Source organism: Pectinophora gossypiella, chromosome 26, assembly GCF_024362695.1.
Source record: "Pectinophora gossypiella chromosome 26, ilPecGoss1.1, whole genome shotgun sequence".
NCBI classification, from domain to species: Eukaryota; Metazoa; Arthropoda; class Insecta; order Lepidoptera; family Gelechiidae; genus Pectinophora; species Pectinophora gossypiella.
The window spans coordinates 6,994,050-7,014,727 of NC_065429.1; the positions used below are offsets into that span (position 1 = coordinate 6,994,050).

The 20,678-nt window shown below is 38.1% G+C and overlaps 1 protein-coding gene across 1 annotated transcript in view; it reads right to left on the minus strand.

Annotated features, from left to right (window-relative positions):
- The window catches only part of LOC126378345 (protein FAM214A), a 60,456-nt gene that overhangs the window by 20,714 nt on the left and 19,064 nt on the right, over positions 1 to 20,678 (minus strand). The gene's annotated exons all lie outside the window — the stretch shown is intronic.

Genomic DNA, 20,678 nt, shown 5'->3' on the forward strand with positions numbered 1-20,678 from the left:
GAAAATATAATATATAGCTCTCTCCATTGCCCGCTGAGCGACACCGAGCCTCCTCACGAGACCCATAGTAAGCGGCCACGTCTCACTGCCGTAAGTCATCACTGGCAACACGCACTGGTCAAAGACTTTCGTCTTGAGACACTGAGGTATTTTGGACCTGGACGAGAAGATATTCCGCAACTTCCCGAACGCTGCCCATCCGAGTTGGATCCGACGAGAGATCTCTTTCTCTAAGTTGGACTTACCTAACTGGATTATTTGCCCTAGGTAGATGTACTGGTCTACAATTTCAAGTGTAACGTTCCCAACCTGAACTGGAGTGAGTGCAACATGGTCGTTGGACATAATTTTTGTCTTTGCCATGTACATGCTAAGACCCACTCGTTGGGATGCGTTACTGAGATGAAACATATAAGACAAAACGACATAATTATTTTCAAGAAAACACTCTAATTGTGTGACTCTATCGACTATTTACTAATTTCCATCGTAATTCTTTCCACAACCAACGTCTCCTAGAAAAGTCGGGGAACCAATCCAACCCCGTTCTTCATTTGTTTTTCTCGCCGCGTAATTCTCACTTCCGTTCCCGCCTTTTCTGTTTACTTACTTTTTAAATTAATTAATAAATTGTATGACATTTACAATTATAAATAATTTATATTAATTCTATTTAATAATATTTTAAATCATTAAAATACTTTTAAATTATATGCCCATTTGCTTGAACGATAAAAGTGCAGGTAAATTAATAGTCCATTATAAATTCCATCGTTTCGCAACTTTTAACTTTAATCTAGTTAATATTCATGTCAGATATTGAGATATCTACTTGCTTAAACTTCTTTTAAAATATGAGTGATCATGACATTATATCGTCAGAATCGATAGAACAACCGTGACAAAATTTTATTTACTTAAAGCAAGTTAGCCCTACTAACCGGTTACAAAACTCATTTCTCGGGTAAGTGGGTTTCCTCACGATGTCTTCCTTCACCGCTGAGCACGTGATAATCAGCGGATAATAGCATGCGTGATGATAGCGAACGAGCATTACTAAAATGTAAATAGAAACGTAAACATAAACAGCAGATAATCATCACGATCATATGGGACGGGCGGCCATTTTGATTCGCGAGCGAACGAGACAGCAATCGCTTGTGTTCACGCGTGCGAAAGAGACGGATAAATTTGTTTGACAACACTCCGAGTGTGCTAGTAATAGACCGTAACTTCCGCGTTGTTAAGTGGAACATTATTTAAGATATTTCGTTTCGAAAATTGTGTAAGCCTATAGCAGGCTACGTTCTCCGAAAATAACATAGATGGCGGTGTCCAGATTTAACCAACTATACTAAACAATCGCGTGTCCAATATAATGATGTATTTAGAGCAATGTTTCGATTGCCTAGATATTGTAGTGCCTCTGGGATGTTCTGTTTTTGGCGCACAGATGATTTTGCAGCTGTGTTAAGGAAACGTGTTGCCTCTCTCATGCAGAGAGTAGAGTAATGTCCAGTTCTAACATCATCATTAAAAGTATTTCGACAAGTTGCGACTCTCACATCATGCGATGATGCGATTCTGGACTTTGCTCTCTGTGGGGAAAAAGTAGTGCTATGATAGTTATGATATTAATGTTTATGTGTGTATATTTTAATGTTATTCTTCTTCTTATCGTGTGGGTTGTGAGGTAGTATACCAACCTCATCAACCCTGGTGTCAGGGTTATAATTGAGCCGCCAACGGCCCCTGACATGGCTCATGTAACGATTACTCACTTACATCAGTAAATAGTAACCGGGACCAACGGCTTAACGTGCCTTCCGAAGCACGGATCATCTTACTTTCGGACAATCAGGTGATCAGCCTGTAATGTCCTTACCAAACTAGGGTAGGGATCACAAAGTGATTTTTGTGATATGCCACCGGGATTCGAACCCGGGGCCTCTGGATCGTGAGTCCAACGCTCAACCACTGGACCACAGAGGCCGTTTTAATGTTGTAAATGTATATATGTGTGTCGTAGATTTTACCTAAATAAACTTTTTTTATTTTTTTTTAGTTATTTAAGTATCGTTATTATTGTCAGGTGTTGTTATTTTTGTAAATTTTATTATTATATTTTAAGTATGTTGTATTTTGTATTGTATGGATTTTTTTTCTGAAATAAAGCTTTATTATTATTATATTATTATTAACGTGATAATTACCTATTCTCTCATTACTTGGATACCTATATGATTATTCAAAAATATAATGTACCTAATGGCAGGAGCATATACTTATAAAAATAATTGTTGCTTGAAAGGTATTTGGATCAGATTATGTATAAAATTATGTTTCTGCCTATATTGCTTCTAATTTCTTGAATAAGCGTAAACTTAAACGTCCATTTCTTGTTTGTGATGTACTTAACTAGTTGTTAAGTGCAATAAAGTATATATATACATACATACATACATAAACTCACGCCCGTAATCCCTAATGGGGTGGGCAGAGCCACAAGTAATCAAAGACAACTTGCAGCCACTGTTGATACGAAGTCCAAAGATGGATATGATGAACCTTATGGTGATAAGGGATCAGCCTATCGCCCATAACATTAGTCCATCATGTTAGAGGACACAATCCCTCTGTCGGTTTTTACGACATGCCCGGGAAGAGAAGCAGCTGAACGTGTTCTATGTTTTTTATATGCTCCCAGAACAGCATAGAAGCATATATATAAGTATATATATATATATATATATATATATTAGTGATGTAACGAATATTCGCATTCGCATTCGCATTCGCGAATATCCGCAAATTTTTGAATATTCGCATTCGCATTCGCAAAATTTATGCGAATACTTAGCGAATGTTTTAATAATCAAAAAGGAAATTATTATAAGCATGCATATGAAATAATAATACAATAGATAACACTTAGATATTTTTATTAAATCATACTTCTACATTCTAAATTAATGTCTTATTCATGAAAAAAGAACTTCAGAGATCTCATCAAATCTAACATTAATCAGCCTTGTTACAACTTGGTAAGGTTTGCATTCATTATTATTTTGCTACCATTTTTAAACAAAGTTTACAATTTCTATTTATTAAAAAACTAAACAATTACTTGAAACAAAATTATTTAAATGTCTAATGTATTAAGTATTTATAACCTTTGGCTTTAAATGTATATTTTTTCATTTCACTTTATATATCTGAGGAATTAAATATATTTATAATGAATGAAATATAAACTTAAAAAACAAAAAAACGAAAACATTTTTAACTGTTTCTAAATAAACCTTTTTTTTTTAAAACAAAATTATAATTATTTTTATTTTAAACTAAAGTAAACATCTAGCTAATACTTGTTAATCTTGTTATGTTAACATTTGGTTTCAATTGCAAGTTATTTATATATGTGTAAAAAAATGATATAAGTAAGAAGGTACACAAAATATAGTTTTTCTAATAACATGTTGAATTATTACATTTGTTGTAATTTTTAATTCTTAATAATTAAATTGAAGCAATGGAATGTTAAATTTTAAAAATAAAAGTTTGGATGCTCTTTCTCCGTGCAGCCTGTTTCGGTGACATTTTAAAATATTCGCATTCGTATTCGCATTCGCGAATGTTGAAGATAATTATTCGCAATCGCATTCGCATTCGCGAATGTGAAAAATCCAACATTCGTTACATCACTAATATATATATAATAATGGGTGGAAGATGTAGATAATTGTGCCTGGGTGTAGAAAAAGGCTCATCATTTAGGTAGGTATACCCAAAAACAAAGATAAAAGATGCAAATGCAATTATTTGTATTTCTCGTGTAAGTTGTCTTTATTGTGTTCTGATTGTAAGTTATGTGTTACTCCGTGTTTTATATTATATATTTGTTATTTCTTTTATATTTGTTACTATGGTGTACCTTTATAATAAACGTTTCTTTCTTTCTTTCTTTCAATATCTGTTACCCATGAAGGTAGGTAGCAACATAATTCTATACATAATCAAAAAAAATATTATTATATTATTATTATTTTTTTTAATTGATCCAAATATCAAGCAACAATTATTTTTATACATGCTTCAGCCATTACATTATATTTTTGTATAATTATGTACCCGAGAAATGAGAAAACAGACTGTCACGTTTAAACTGAACAACGCCATCTATATTGTATGTAGGAATGATAGGCTGAATGAAACGTAACGCAAAGTGTGTGAAAGAGAGCGACGAGTGAGCGAGAGAGAAAAGGATTGCAGAATGACAGAGATATGGCGAACGGGTGTTTTTGAATAACGGAAAAGTAAAAACTCATACAACGTTGCAAAATAAACAAAGTTTATTAGAAATAGTAATCGTTTTCTTCATGCCCCATCCCACAATTTTTGGGGGCTCGTCCGGGATGGGCATATAGTTGACGATTACCAAGTTTGAAGAAGATTACCAGGCACGAGACGGAAAAAGGTTATGAAAATTTAAGATGAAAAGAAGATTTACGACGTATTAAAGGTGTTTACTGAGCATTAAAGGTGTTTTGCGAAGTAATAAGAAAATAAAAGAAGAAATAAGACGAAAGATGTTGAAGACGAAAGAAGAAAGAGGTGAATTTACATTTATGAGTACGGGGAATTTGTGTACAATGGCCGATGTTATTCCGAAGTTTAGCGCCGAAGATAAAACCTATTCATCCGCTAAATGGGCGCAGGATATTGAAGATAACGCCGAGATATTCTCATGGACCGCGCAGCAGAAGTTAATTATAGCGCGACGATCATTGGTTGGTACCGCGGAGCTATGGTTGAGGTCCGAAAAACCGTTTAAATCATATGAAGAACTGAAGAATGCGTTACAAAAGGAATTTCCAGACTCCATAGAAAATTGTAAGGAAATGCACGAGATTATGAGTGCACGGAAAAAGCGCAAGAACGAGACATACTATCAGTACATGCTGACTATGAAAGAATTGGGCCGTAGGGCGAAATTCCCGGATTATGTAGCCATTCAGTACATAATTGACGGAATTACCGATCATGAAATGAACAAAGCTATTTTGTACGGTGTAGTTACGTATGGTGCATTGAAAGAGAAGTTAATGTTGTATGAAACTATGAAAGAGAAGATGAAGAAACGTTATGAAGGTGAAGGAAACCAAAGGATGTCTACAAGCATGGATCGATTTGAAAGTAAAAAATCTGTGAAGGGGCAGCATTGTTATAAGTGCGGCGATCAAGATCATGGGGCTATTGCGTGTCCGAAAGGCGTGAAGTGCTTTAAGTGCAATAGTTTCGGCCACATAAGCAGAGATTGCAAGATAAATCACGTGACAAATTCTACGGCTTCGACAAGTCGCCATGATGGTGGGCGTGAATTCCATAGGCAAGCTTTATACGTGCAGTCGCAAGAGGGCGCTCCGATCGCGAATGAATGGAATGAACGAAGTCACGCGGACACGAATGAAGAAATGTCAACGTCAAATCAGACGTCAAAGGCGGCAACGGTACTTAGTGTTTTCAAAAGTGGACTTTCGAATAAATCGCTTAAATTATCGCGCATTTGTGAAGAAGAAGTACAATGTTTGATCGATACCGGCAGTGACATTAATCTCATAACGAGTGATACGTATTCTAAGCTCGGACTAAAGTGTTGTGAAGATGAAAATATGACAATATCAGGAGTTGGTTCTACAAAGGTGTATTCTCATGGCAAGTTGACAACTAGTATGGAAATGGACGGGTATGCTTTTGATGTGGTGTTCCACGTAATACCGGACACTGCTATACCGTATCAGGCCATTTTAGGACAACCTTTTCTGGCTAATACTACAGTTGTGATTGATGCTGGTGATATTAAGATTATGCCACATGATAATAAGTTGACTTTACGGTGTCTACCTGCCCGTGATGAGCAACAGGTTACCGAAGTTCCAGTAGTACCAGAAGTGACTGACAACTACAGGCCTATGAAGATAAAACAGAATCTGGAATGTTGTCAATTGTTTGATAAAAATAACAAGAAAGAATGCATGGACAAAAGTGTACAAGATAAGGTGCTAAAACTAAAAGTACAAGAGGAAGACAATAAGATATTTAACAGGAAGAAAAGACAGAAGTACATAGGAGGACTACGAAAGGTACACGAAGAAAATGAAAGGGCATTTGACAGAAAGAGAAAGAAAATACGGATGTTTGAAGAAGGAGACCTGGTTGGTACTCTGAAAAAGACTATAAACGAAGTGACTATGATCCAGAATGGTGTTATTTGATAGTGTCTTTATTTAGTTAATTTTATTTCAAGGTTCAGGTGTTTAAGTTACTTATTTTGTTTTTTTTTTCTAGTAGGTATGTTGTAATAAGATGTTAAGGGGTAGTTTAAGATATCATATTATTTCTACAGTGTGTTTAAAGATAGTGTAAGTAGTGATGTTAAGTTTAACAGATAATTATTTCTAAAGTTTGTTCAAAAAGTTATTGATTTTATTATTTCATTTACAACAAAGATGTTTGTCAAGTAGTAGTTATTTGTGTATAAAAGTTGTTATTAAATGTAATATCAGAATGTGTCAGTCTGAGGACAGACTGAGAGCAGGATGGCCGAGTGTAGGAATGATAGGCTGAATGAAACGTAACGCAAAGTGTGTGAAAGAGAGCGACGAGTGAGCGAGAGAGAAAAGGATTGCAGAATGACAGAGATATGGCGAACGGGTGTTTTTGAATAACGGAAAAGTAAAAACTCATACAACGTTGCAAAATAAACAAAGTTTATTAGAAATAGTAATCGTTTTCTTCATGCCCCATCCCACATGTATTTGGGGAACGTAGCCTGGATAGTCGCGCATTATTTTAAAATCCGGAAGATTAGAATGCGGAAGACATTTTATTTTGGCGGCAAAAACGGATTTTTATAACCTGCTTTAAATCTGTCTCATTAGCGTAGAAATACGAGTTATTTTGTATGTTTCGTTCAAAGGCATGAGACATATCTGTCGTCTCTTTCGCACTAGGCGATGTACTATATAATATGTCCTGTTGTAATTCTAATTCCGTTCATATTCTATTTTTTTTTCTATGTTGTTTTTTATATAGCTTAATTTAAGTTGATCTGTATTTTTTTTAAGTTTAGGATACTCAATTTTGTTATTTTCATGTTATTTAAGTTTCACTTTTCGGCCAATGGCCTTGTAACCAAAGCCGCAATAAATTAAAAAAAAAAATTCTAATTCCTCTCGACGCGTGTACCTTTTGCAAAATATTATACACTTCGCAAAACGATCCTTTTTCATAATGTACGTTTCGCAAAATGACCCTTTCTCTCATGATTCTGAGTTGATTTTGATGCGGTTTTTTTTGACAGATAGAGTGATTCAAGAGGAAGGTTTATATGTATAATAACGTCCATTAAATAGTGGACAAATACTGTTATTTTTGAGATTTTTAATGCGATGTCGTAAATCATTCATTCATTTTTTCCTCAGCATTGCACCCGAGCGAAACCGCGGGGCGAGTCGCTAGTATACATATAAACCGATTACCTAATCTTGAAACGCAATTATCTATACACATTAGATAAATTCTGTCTGTCTGTCAGAAGACCTTGTAATTCGCAGTGTGACCTTAAAATAAATCGTGTATTGTTTTAACGAGTAAATAATTCTAACAGCAATATATTGCGTTGTTTGAAAATACAACAAATACTGCTGTCCTTCACTAACGACGAGTGAACGAAAGAGATAGAATTGTCAATCTATAATAATATAACTTTGTACAGTCATGAGCAATTTCATGTACCGACTTTAGAACCGTGTCGCACTATCATTTTTTCACATTTAATGAGACTTACGGTTTAATTGTCGAGGAGCTCGGCGGCGCAGCGGTAAACGCGCTCGGTCTGCGATTGTTGAAGTTAAGCAACTTTCGCAAAGGCCGGTCATAGGATGGGTGACCACAAAAAAAAAGTTTTCATATCGAGCTCCTCCGTGCTTCGGAAGGCACGTTAAGCCGTTGGTCCCGGCTGAATTAGTAGTCGTTAATAACCATCAATCCGCACTGGGCCCGCGTGATGGTTTAAGGCCCGATCTCCCTATCCATCCATAGGGAAGGCCCGTGCCCCAGCAGTGGGGACGTTGATGGGCTGATGATGATGATTGTCAAAAAAGTTAATGTGACACGGTTTCAAAGTGTATACATATTGGTACTCGTGACCGTACCTATCTGCTTTGCCTGCTTGCTAGTATATTTATAAAATAAAGAATAATACCTACTACGAATAGAACGGTAACTCTCCGCCCGCGCCAATTCTTATTTTTCTGACCTCACCCCTAAGGTCTTACTTTAGTCTTAAATGGCCATTAGCCGTTAGAAAAAGCTTGTACTAGTATTTAAAAAAAAAAAAAAACTTAAAAACAAACAATAAATGTGTTCCAAATTTAAATAATGTTAATGTCAGACCTTCAAACTTGCAAACTTATGCTTAAAACATAACGTAGTAACACAACACAATCTACTTTGAACTCTATTGCATTGCAATAGAGAAGCAAATTCAATAACTTTACTAACACTTGATGTCTTTTGTCTTTGGAATTGTATGAAGGTAACGTGTTGTTAAGGCGATGTTGTATTAAAACGGTTGAATAAAAAAACCAACAACTCCCGGTGGAGTACCAACCTCATCAACCCTGGTGTCAGGGTTACTATTGAGTCGCCAAAGGCCCCTGACATGGTTCATGTGACGACTACTTACTTACATCAGTAAGTAGTAACCGGGACCAACGGCTTAACGTGCCTTCCGAAGCACGGAGCATCTTATTTTCGGACAATCTGGTGATCAGCCAGTAATGTCCTAAGCAAACTAGGGACCACAAAGTAATTTTTGTGATATGTCCCCACCGGGAATCGAACCCGGGACCTCCGGATCGTGAGCCCAACGCTCAACCACTGGACCACGGAGGTCGTTGAAGAAGAAAAAATCTTTAATTTAACATAAATGAATACAACATACGTACATACACTCACGCCAGTAATTTCTACTGGGGTACGCAGATCCACAAGTAATCAGAAGACAACTTACATTTTTGATACGAAATCCTAAAATGGATAAGATGATCCTTATGGTAAAAAAAAAGCAATAAGTGCGACATTATATCACGTTTTTCTATGACGTCACAGTGTGCTTTTTCATACAAATTCCATAGTAATATCGTGTTTTGACGTTTAGTAAAAAGGAACTGATTTGACTAGTTGGAAGCCTATTGTCTTTTCACTCTTTTTTTTAAGGGAGAGTGAATAGGCGAAGAGATTTAAGGAGTTCTTTATCGTCATGCAATAAGAAGAAACATTTCCATCATCATCTCCTTAGCGTTATCCCGTTTGTCACAGGGTCCGCTTACTTAACGTGAAGATTTGACAGGTCCGGTCCGGTTCAGTTATGGGTGAATATCAAAATGTCAAGTTTGGTGGCGAACTTTCATATTACTTTTTCGTAAAAAAATGGGTTACGAGGTAACTTTTTCCTAGAACAAGCTACGAGGTAACTTGAACTATCCTTTTTCATGTCGGAACCCAATTTTTTACAAAAAAATAATATGAAAGTTCGCCACCAAACTTGGCACATTTTGATATTCACCCTTATCCGGTTTTGCAGAAACAAAAGAAAATCATTTTCCGTAGATAGAAACATCGCCTTAACAAAAACCAATCAAAATGAAAATAAGCTTTGTTACCATAGAGACAGTGTTACTTATCGTTTAATAGGTCGATCATTTGAAATTCGAATGCAATGTGACGTCAGAGCCCTTTTCGACATAGATTATAGTCTTCTTCTATCGTGTGGGTTGTGTGGATTACCAACCTCGTCAACCCTGATGTCAGGGTTATTATTGAGCCGCCAAAGGTCCCAGACATGGCTCATGTAACGACTACGTACTTACATCAGTAAGTAACCGGGACCAACGGCTTAACGTGCCTTCCGAAGCACGGATCTGATATTCGGACAATCGAGTGATAAGCCTGTGTTTTTTTTTCTTTTTTTATTCACACCAGCAGGGCTAACGTGCGCATCGTTGTCACGGTCATTTTATCGACTTCGACATGGTCCCAGTGATTGAGCGTTGGCCTCACGATCCGGAGGCCCCGAGTTCGAATCCCGGTGGGGACATATCACAAAAATCACTTTGTGATCCCTAGTTTGGTTAGGACATCACAGGCTGATCACCTGATTGTCCGAAAGTAAGATCCGTGCTTCGGAAGGCACGTTAACCCGTTGGTCCCGGTTACTACTTAGTGATGTAAGTGAGTAATCGTTACATGAGCCATGTCAGGGGCCTTTGGCGGCTCAGTAATAACCCTGACACCAGGGTTGATGGGGTTGGTACTCCACCTCACAACCCACACGATAAGAAGATTACACGGTACATAATTATTCCAAAATACAATGTAATGGCAGAAGCATATATTTAAATAATTGATGCTTGATGTTTGGATTACATTATGTATAGAATTATGTTGCTACCTATATTGCTTCTCTTTATTTTGATCAAAATAATAATGGGTGGAAGATGTAATTGTGCTTGAGTGTCATCAGAAAAAAGGGTCATCATTTATACCTAAGGACCACAAGATGTATTATGTCTGTTATCCATGAAATTAGAAGGTTAAACGAAGGAAAATCTTTACAGCGCCATATACAGGGTGTTAGTGACATCGTAACGAAAACTTTGAGGGATAATTCAGGTCATGATTCTGAGTTGATATCAAGTGGAATTTTTCGTCGCAAAAGTATGGAATAGTAAATAATTTATAAAAAACACAAAAATTTTCATGAATTTTCAATTCTATACTTTTGCGATCGAAAAATTCCACTTGATATCAACTCAGAATCATGGTCTGAATCATCCCCCTCAGTATTCGTTACGGTGTCACTAACACCCATACGTACTTGTATGGCTACCTGTACGAGTATGTACTGGTACGGGGTGTAAGTGACATCGTAACGAATACTGAGAGGGCTGATTTAGCTCATTATTCTGAGTTAATATCAAGTGGAATCTTCGATCGCAAGAGTATAGAATTGAAAATAATTAAAAAAATACTAAAAAAAAACGTGAATTTTGCGACGGAAAATTCCACTTAATTTTAACTCAGAATCATGGTCTGAATCATCCCCCTCAGTATTCGTTACGATGTTACTAACACCCTGTATATTGTTTTTGAGGAACGCAAGCCCTTCATTACGTCATCAATTTAAAAGAATATTACTCCAAAGCACTCTTTAATTAACATTATAATCAACCTAAACTTGGACTGGCATTTTGCCCTGTAAACTCGCGGATTATGGTCCAAATTCGTTCGTACGTTCTCTCTTCCTGGTTTGTTGAACTTTTTACTGCGTAGTATGTCGTCATCAGTTTTTATTTAAACTGACTTTGAACAAGAGGTTTTTGATCCGATTATTTTGTTTTTCGACTGAATTCCACTTAATGAGTTTGAATTCATGTTTGGAACAGATAATTGATATCACGTAGTTTCCGGGATTTGGGCCCGGTTAATGGCTCTGTGGTCCAGTGGTTGAGCGTTGGGCTCACGATCCGGAGGTCCCGGGTTCGAATCCCAGTGGGGACATATCACAAAAATCACTTTGTGATCCCTAATTTGATTAGGACATTACAGGCTGATCACCTGATTGTCCGAAAGTAACACGATCCGTGCTTTGGAAGGCACGTTAAGCCGGTGGTCCCGGTTGCTACTTACTGATGTAAGTACGTAGTCGTTACATGAGTCATGTCAGGGGCCTTTGGCGGCTCAATAGTAACCCTGACACCAGGGTTGATGGGGTTGGTAATACACCTCACAACCCACTCGATAGAAGAAGAATGGTTATTACATGGGACTTAAAGTCAAAAGTGTCGTGGTAGCCCAGTTGGTAGAACGCTTGCCTCTCACTTTGAGGTCGCAGGTTCGAATCCAGAACAGACCTAAACCAATGATTCTCGAATTTGTTTTCGAATTCAATTCAAGTTTGGATCGTAAATGATTACGATGATTACGAATGTAGAAACCCACATTCCCGAAAAATGCATTTTCGGGTGTGACATAACCTGTTGGTTTTCCCTTCGGTTTGGATGGTCAGACAGGCAGTCGCTTCTGTAAAAAACCGGACCTGTCAAATCTTCAGGTTAGGTAAGCGGACCCTGTGAATAATACGATAACGCTAGGGAGATTATTAGTGTGTGTATTCTGTAGTTTACTACTGTAGTATTCTTTACAACAACAATCAAGTATAAATATTTACATCTTTTTTTATACAGCTGACATCATCAATACAGAAATTTTCGTTCGTTGTTGTACACAATAGGTTATGTTTTGATAATATTTTGGTTATCGTATTTAAATACAATATATATACTATTTATAGTATAACAGTCTCCGTGATCCAGTGGTTGAGAGTTGGACTCACGATCCTGAGGTCCCGGGTTCGAATCCCGGTGGGGATATATCACAAAAATCACTTTGCGAGCTCCGGTTTTGTAAGGGCATTTCAGGCTGATCACCCGATTGTCCGAAAGTAAGATGATGTCTTCGGACGGCACCTTAAGCCGTTGTTGGTCCCGGTTACTACTTACTGATGTAAGTAAGTAGTCGTTACATGAGCCATTTCAGGGGCCTTTGGCGGCTCAATAGTAACCCTGACACCAAGGTTGATGAGGTTGGTAATTCACCTCACAACCCACACGATAGAAGAAGACTACCTACTGATGAAAGTACGCAGTCATTACCTGACTCACGTGGGATTAACCACTTGTCCGGAATAAACTACTTAGCCGCGGTGACTATATTTAAGTCAGAGGTAGCTCTTCCGTTGATGTTGATAGCTTGATCTAGGTCGCTAAGAAGTGAAAGTGGGTAAGTGTGTGTCGAGCGCCACGTTCCGTTCCACGCGAAATCTTTGGTACGCCGCACTTCTCTTAACACGGCCTTGAGTTAGTTACGTTATACGCAGAATCCGTAAAGTAAATTTTAGAGTCTATATATCTATGTTTATTTATTTATTTGGTTCTCCAACAATGAGTACGATACATATTACAAAAATAATAAAACGGCCTCTGTGGTCCAGTGGTTGAGCGTTGGACTCACGATCCGGAGGCCCCGGGTTCGAATCCCGGTGGGGACATACCATAAAAATTACTTTTTCAACCCCAGTTTGGTTAGGATGTTACAGGCTGATCACCTGATTGTCCGAAAGTAAGATGAAATCAAATTCAAAATTCAAAAATATCTTTATTCGGTAGGTAACATAGTTACACTTTGAATCGTCAATTTTTACATAACGAACGTCTCATCCGCCCAAAACTACTGCAGCTTCTCACAACCTGTATAGCCGGGGAAAAGAAGCTGCAAGAAAAACCTCGGCACAGGGCCCTAGACGTTCTTTTAAAAAAAATAAACATAAAATATTTTTATACAATTGAGTAATTTAGCTGCCTAATATCAGTTCTCAAACAGTTAATCCCATGCATTCATATCTTCTAAATAATCACTAACTTTATAATAACCTTTTTTGTAAAGTTTTTGTTTAACTACTGTCTTAAAACAGTTGAGATCTCACCATATTATTATCTTCATCATCTCCATCAGAACTGAACAAGTTTGTGCACTCACCTGTAACAAAGAAATTAATATTATTCATCATTATCAGCCGTACGACGCCCACTGCTGGGCATAGGCCTCCCCCAAGGATCTCACACGACGATCGGTCCTGCACTGCCCGCATAATATTATTCATCATCATCAGCCCATTAACGTCCCCACTGCTGGGGCACGGGCCTTCCCTATGGATGGATAGGGAGATCGGGCCTTAAACCATCACGCGGGCCCAGTGCGGATTGATGGTTATTAACGACTGCTAATGCAGCCGGGACCAACGGCTTAACGTGCCTTCCGAAGCACGGTGGAGCTCGAGATGGAAACTTTTTTTTTTGTGGTCACCCATCCTGTGACCGGCCTTTGCGAAAGTTGCTAAACTTCAACAATCGCAGACCGAGCGCGTTTACCGCTGCGCCACCGAGCTCCTCAATATTATTAATATTAAATAATTAATACGAAGTCACTGTCCTGCACCTGCTTGCTTCTCAATCGGGGAGCGCCGGTTCAATTCCCGGTACTGGACTTGCACCAATGAGTTATTAATTTACCTTAAGTGCAGTTTTCACTAACACAGTTGACTCGACCATTACAGACGGCGATACGGCTCACCTATCACGTTGGTCTAACAGAAAGCTCGGTGAAGTGTTGGTACTTAGTTCATCTTGAGATGTACCTGACTACCCCAATTTGAGACAAATAAGTAAAGTAGCGCCCAAGGCAGAATACATTTTTCATTTGCCACTCAGAAGTTACCTTTGAACAATTTTAAGACAGTAATTAAACAGAAACTTTGTAAAAAGGTTAGTGATTATTTAGAAGATTTTAATTCATGGGATTAACTGTCTGGAAACCGATATTAGGTAGGCAAATTACTAAATTGTTCAATAATATTTTGTTTGTACAAGAAAAAGAACATCTAGGGCCCTGTGCAGAGGTTTTTCTTGCAGCTTTTCCCCGACTATACAGGTTGTGAGAAGCTGCAGTAGTTTTAGGCGGATGAGAGTTCGTTATGTAATAAAAAAATGAATTTCAATTTAAAATAAAAAAAACCCCGACCATAAAAAAGTACGCTAACAGCAGACCAGGTCAGTTCCAGAAGATATTACTGTTTCAAATGTCGGATCCCACATATGCTTGCAAGCAAACTGAGCGTGTAACATTCCTATCACACCTAACAAACGACCTGATGACCTTGAAGACCTGAACCGATTTCCACCAAACATAGCTAAGAACACTCTCGACTGATATACCTTTCAAACGAAAAAACACGCATTAAAATCGGATCATCCGTTTGGGAGCTACGATGCCACAGACAGACACATACACATATACACAGACACGTCAAACTTATAACACCCCGTCGTTTTTCGGGGGTTAAAAATGACGATTCAAAGAGTAACTATGTTACCTACTGAATAGATATAGGTATTATATCTCGAGTCAAACAATAACAAACTTTATGCAACAAAACAAACAGGTTCTATTTTCCTATGTACGTAAATGCAATATTTGTATGCACGTATCGTAACTATGCATGCATAGACTTAAGTAATTTACTTTAAGGCCCTGCGCAGACGACAGACTATCCGTGACGCACTTTTTAGTCTGTGAAAATATAACCTATGCAATTATATGCAGTAACGCGCCGGACTTTTTGCGCGTCGTGTGCGTTACTGCATATAATTGCATAGGTTATATTTTCACAGACTAAAAAGTGCGTCACGGATAGTCTGTCGTCTGCGCAGGGCCTAAGTGTTGGCATAGACGCACCCCGGACACTTCATACAAAACACCTAGTTTTACACAGACACTACACATTGACATTATCGTACACGCGCATCTGTGTGTGTGACGTCTGACGCCAAACGATTGAAGACTAAAGTAAGACCGAGGGGGTGAGGTAAACCTAGCTCAGACGCTGGTGGGGAATGAAATGAAATGAAAATTTATTGTCATAAACGTGGTAAGTATATCGGTGGAAGTGAAGCTTATAGCGCTCAGCACATTTAGTCATGTTGTGACATACAATAATAACTACTTACATAAAGTAAAAAAATAAGTAAGTAAGTAGTAGGATTGCAAAAGCGGTATATAAAGCGAAAGTTGATGGTAGGGCTGGCAGAGGAAGACCGAGAAGGACTTACGATGACCAAATTGGAGATGTCCTTAGAAAAGGTTCAGTACGATCTACTCTGAACCGGCGTGCGTGTATGAAGCGATTGATGAATGTGGAGGAAGCAATAGAAGTGTGTCAGGATCGAAGCAAATGGAATTCTATAGTCTCTGCTTACCCCGGTGGGAAATAGGCGTGAGTTTATGTATGTATGTATGTATGTACATAAAGTACTGAAAAATATTACAAAAATACTTATCTATATATGAAAAAAGAAAGAAAAGAAAAAAAAACCTATTTATAAACTGAAAAACTCACTTGGGGAGCGGAGAGTTGCCGTTCTACAGTGTTATTCCTTATTCTATACCATAGATGTGTTTTGTTAACGGCCACCGTGCCTCCGTGAATATTTCCAAAGTGGGAATGTTCTCGATACAAAATAAAAACTCTTTAATAATACGGACACTGGCTGCTTTTTTTTTTTCAATTTGTTCTTTCTTGTTTGCTTAAATGTTAGTTTTAAAAAGGATTTTAAAAAATGACTAGTGGGCCAGCCCACCCCATTAGGGTTTGCGGGCGTGAGTTCACGTGTGTAAGAGACAACGATAGTTTCCAACAAAAGGGTCTAAGGCGAGTACGCAATTGAGCTCCCATTGAAATTGATTGAGCGTGTAATATAAAGGCATCAGCACACCAAAATCACGCACGCATGCGCGATGACTGTAAAGTCAACTCTGGAATCATGTCAATCTATGTCCAAGGATCTTGGTCTACAAACCACACGTTTAGAATATAAAAATTCCACTTGATATCAACCCTGAATCACGGACCGAATTCAGTATTCGTTACGACAATATATAACGTAACAGTTTGGCGGGTTAATATTGTAAGAAATAAAATTGTACTTACCAATTTAACAATAAAAAAAAACGACTAACAACCTGTATAATATCATGTACGTTTTCCCAATATTGAATAAATTAACAACTCTAATACACACTGTAGGAGCTCGGTGGCGCAGCGGTAAACGCGCTCGGTCTGCGATTGTTGAAGTTAAGCAACATTCGCAAAGGCCGGTCATAGGATGGGTGACCACAAAAAATAAGTTTTCATCTCGAGCTCCTCCGTGCTTCGGAAGGTACGTTAAGCCGTTGGTCCCGGCTGCATTAGCAGTCGTTAATAACCACCAATCCGCACTGGGCCCGCGTGGTGGTTTAAGGCCCGATCTCCCTGTCCATCCATAGGGAAGGCCCGTGCCCCAGCAGTGGGGACGTTAATGGGCTGGTGATGATGAATACACTGGATATTAGTGATATCGTAACGAATACTGAGGGCCTGAGGGGAATGATTCAGACCATGATTCTAGTAGAATTTTCCATCGCAAAAGTATGGAACTGAAAATAATTTAAAAACATGAATTTTCCGACGGAAAATTTTACTTGATATCAAGTACTCAGAATCACGAGCTGAATCATCCCTCAAAGTTTTCGTTACGACGTCACTAACACCCTGTATTTTTGTTGTATTAATTAATTAATTACACCAGATATAACCCTACCCTTACAAATGTCTACAGGGTGTTATTGATACCGTAACGAAAACTTTCGAGGGATGATTCAGCATATGATTCTGAGTTGATATCAAGAGGAATTTACCGTCGAACAATTCACGTTTTTAGTGTTTTCTTAAATTGTTTTCTATTATTTATTATCTCAGAATCATGTGCGAATCATTCCCCTCACTACGATGTCACTTATACCATGTACAAAGTACGTACAGGTGTTAGTGACATCGTAACAAATACTGAGAGGGATGATTCAGAGTTAATATCAAGTGGAATCCGCGCCTGAGCTGCGCTGTTTCTGATCTGCATTTAGTGTGCCGAAACCTTATGTAGATAGTATGCCCTTGCGGCCCTTTAGGGTCGACCCACGCATGCGCAGTTAGTTAATAATTAGGCAATCTGTTACACTGATGTCGACTTCACAAGTAGCATCATTGGCTCACATATAATTTTAAATTTGAATTTGGAACATTAACGTATTAAGAATTAAAAACCTTCGAAGTATTCTTCTTCTTGTATCGTGTGGGTTGATGAGGTTGGTAACCTACCTCATCAACCCAAGTGTCAGGGTTACTATTGAGCCGCCATAAGCCCCTGACATGGCTCATGTAACGACTACTTACTTACATCAGTAACTAGTGACCGGGACCAACGGCTTAACGTGCCTTCTGAAGCACGGATCATGTTACTTTCGGACAATCAGGTGGTCTGTCTGTAATTTCCTAACCAAACTAGGGATGACAAAGTGATTTTTGTGATATGTCTCCACCGGGATTCGAACCCGGGACCCTAAGTAATATTTATTTTTTAATATTCGTATTTCGTTGTTCATCATTACAGACGGCGATACGGCTCACCTATCACGTTGGTCTAACAGAAAGCTCCGTGAGGTGTGGGTACTTAGTTCATCTTGCGACGGATGTACCTACCTCTGACTACCCCAATTGGAATATAGTAGTGAGCTTATGTTATGTAATGCATGTATGTACTAAATTATAATTAAAACACATAATAATGGGTTCTTACCGCGTTTAAAGTAGGGATATGAGACTCCCGAAATTTCGACACTGTTGCAAGTGCCATGATCACGGGATGACTGATGAGATTGGAGTGGAGTAGGTAGATCCATAATTTTGCGCGGTAAGAACCCGTTATTATGTGTTTAATTATGATAATAACCGCGTAAACTTAAAACAATGTACTAAATTACTCGTAAAAAATTAGGAAGTACTAAAAGCCAATAAGAATTATTCTTTTAACCGTGACACTGCTTTGCTAACAATAAACTGCCCACTCCCTTCGCCCTTGATACGAATCTCAAGGTAATTATAGTTACTAGCGAGTGATCGTGGGTTTTTATACGTCGTGGCCAGATCTTAGCATTGATCATTACATGATGTGCTCGATCATTTCATGAAATGGTCATATTTCATTAAAAAGAATTTCACTCATTGGCCACAACACGATGTAGTTTGGCCAGATCAATGAACACAAAACGTTTAACGATATGAGCAACTAAATGCATGATTACTTCATGATATGGCCAAACGTTGGCAATCACATGGTAAAATTAGTAACATTATCCACCGGTAGTGGCGCTGGTTTCGATTATATTTAAAACTTGATTGATATTGGTGCTGATTCCTGTAAACACCATCTAATTTTATTTTAAGTTATATCTGTCATTTTCTTATCCGCCGAAAAGGAAAGGGACGGGTAATCGGCAAGCATAAAATGTATGGAACACAGGTCAATTTTAAGCACAAATCTAAAACAACTGTCTAAACTTTGTACATTATGATGACAGCACACGTCAAACGGTTTGCATACCAGCGAGATACCTTTTTGATTCGCCCGGATTATTCATTCATTTACTCATTCTTCCTAAAATTAAGAGCTGTCAATAATCCATCCCTTTCCTTTTCGGCGGTTAAGAAAATGACAGATATAACTTAAAGTAAAATTAGGAGGTGTCTGCAGGAATCGGGGCCAATATATGTATATAAAGAGAATATTTACCCATGAAAAGGTTAGAAAACGTAATTTTTCATTTAGCCATAACTTTTTAATGACAGCATATTTTTGACTGCGGTTTGGTATTTCTTTTTAAGGTCACGTGAGTGGTGGATGTTTGGACCAAGTTCCATTCAACTTTAGCCAATGTCCTTTAAAGCTCATGTGAATTGCGTAAAGAAGCTTATTATAACCGATTAATGGCTTTAGTCGATAAATGCCATATTCTGGAAATGACACAATAGTCTAAAACGACAAATTCTATAAATGACAAAATCTGAAAACGCCACATTCTATTAATGACTTATTCTGCAAAAGACAGATTCTGGAAATGTCATATGATTAATGATTACCTAAATGATAAAAATGCCTAGTATTAAATATGTTCCTCTAGTTATTAAATAACTTGTAATATATACCTACATTGATATAAAATATGTGTTGCTGTTACAGTTTCTTGTCATTTCTTCTCCTCAGTCATAACACATTGCGAAATGACGTACAATCAAAAATGTTCAATTGACCTTCAACAAGTTTATCCATGATAATTTATTACGTTGAATTCAACAGCCTCCGTGGTCTAGTGGTTAGAGCGTTAGGCTCAAGATCTGGAGGTCCGTGTTCGATTCCCGATGGGGACATTGTCGAAATCACTTTGTAAGACTGTCCTTTGTTTGGTAAGGACTTTTTTTTTTTTTTATTGTTAAATTGGTTAGTACAATTTTATTTCTTACAATATTAACCCGCCAAACTGTTACTGTTATGTACTGTTCTGTTACGTGTTGTGTGGTGTTAGGCTTGAATCACCTGATTGTCCGAAAAAGTAAGATGATTCCGTGCTTCGGAAGGCACGTTAAGCCGTTGGTCCCGGCTATTAGCCGTAAAAACACTTCCAGCAGTGGAGCAGCGTGGTGGAGTATGCTCCATACCCTCTCCGGTTGATTGAGAGGAGGCCTGTGCCCAGCAGTGGGACGTATATAGGCTATTTATGTTATGTAATTACGTCGAATAAATGATTCGGATTTCTGATTTCGTAGACTCAAACATTTTAAATTGACCTTGAACAATAATTACGTTGAATAAATGATTCTGATACGATTGAAGACTAAACTATGTTCGAGGGGGGTGAGGTAAACCTAGCTCAGACGCTGGCGGGGAGCGGAGAGTTGCCGTTCGGGAATCGAACCGAGGACCTCGCGAGCCCAACGCTCAACCACTGGACCACGGAGGCCTTATTCTATGGTAATGGTTAACACGCTCGTCCCGGCTTGACAGGAGCTGCGGGTTCAAGTCCCGTCCGAGTCAGATTTTTTGTCGATTTTTCACCTCACTAAACATCGT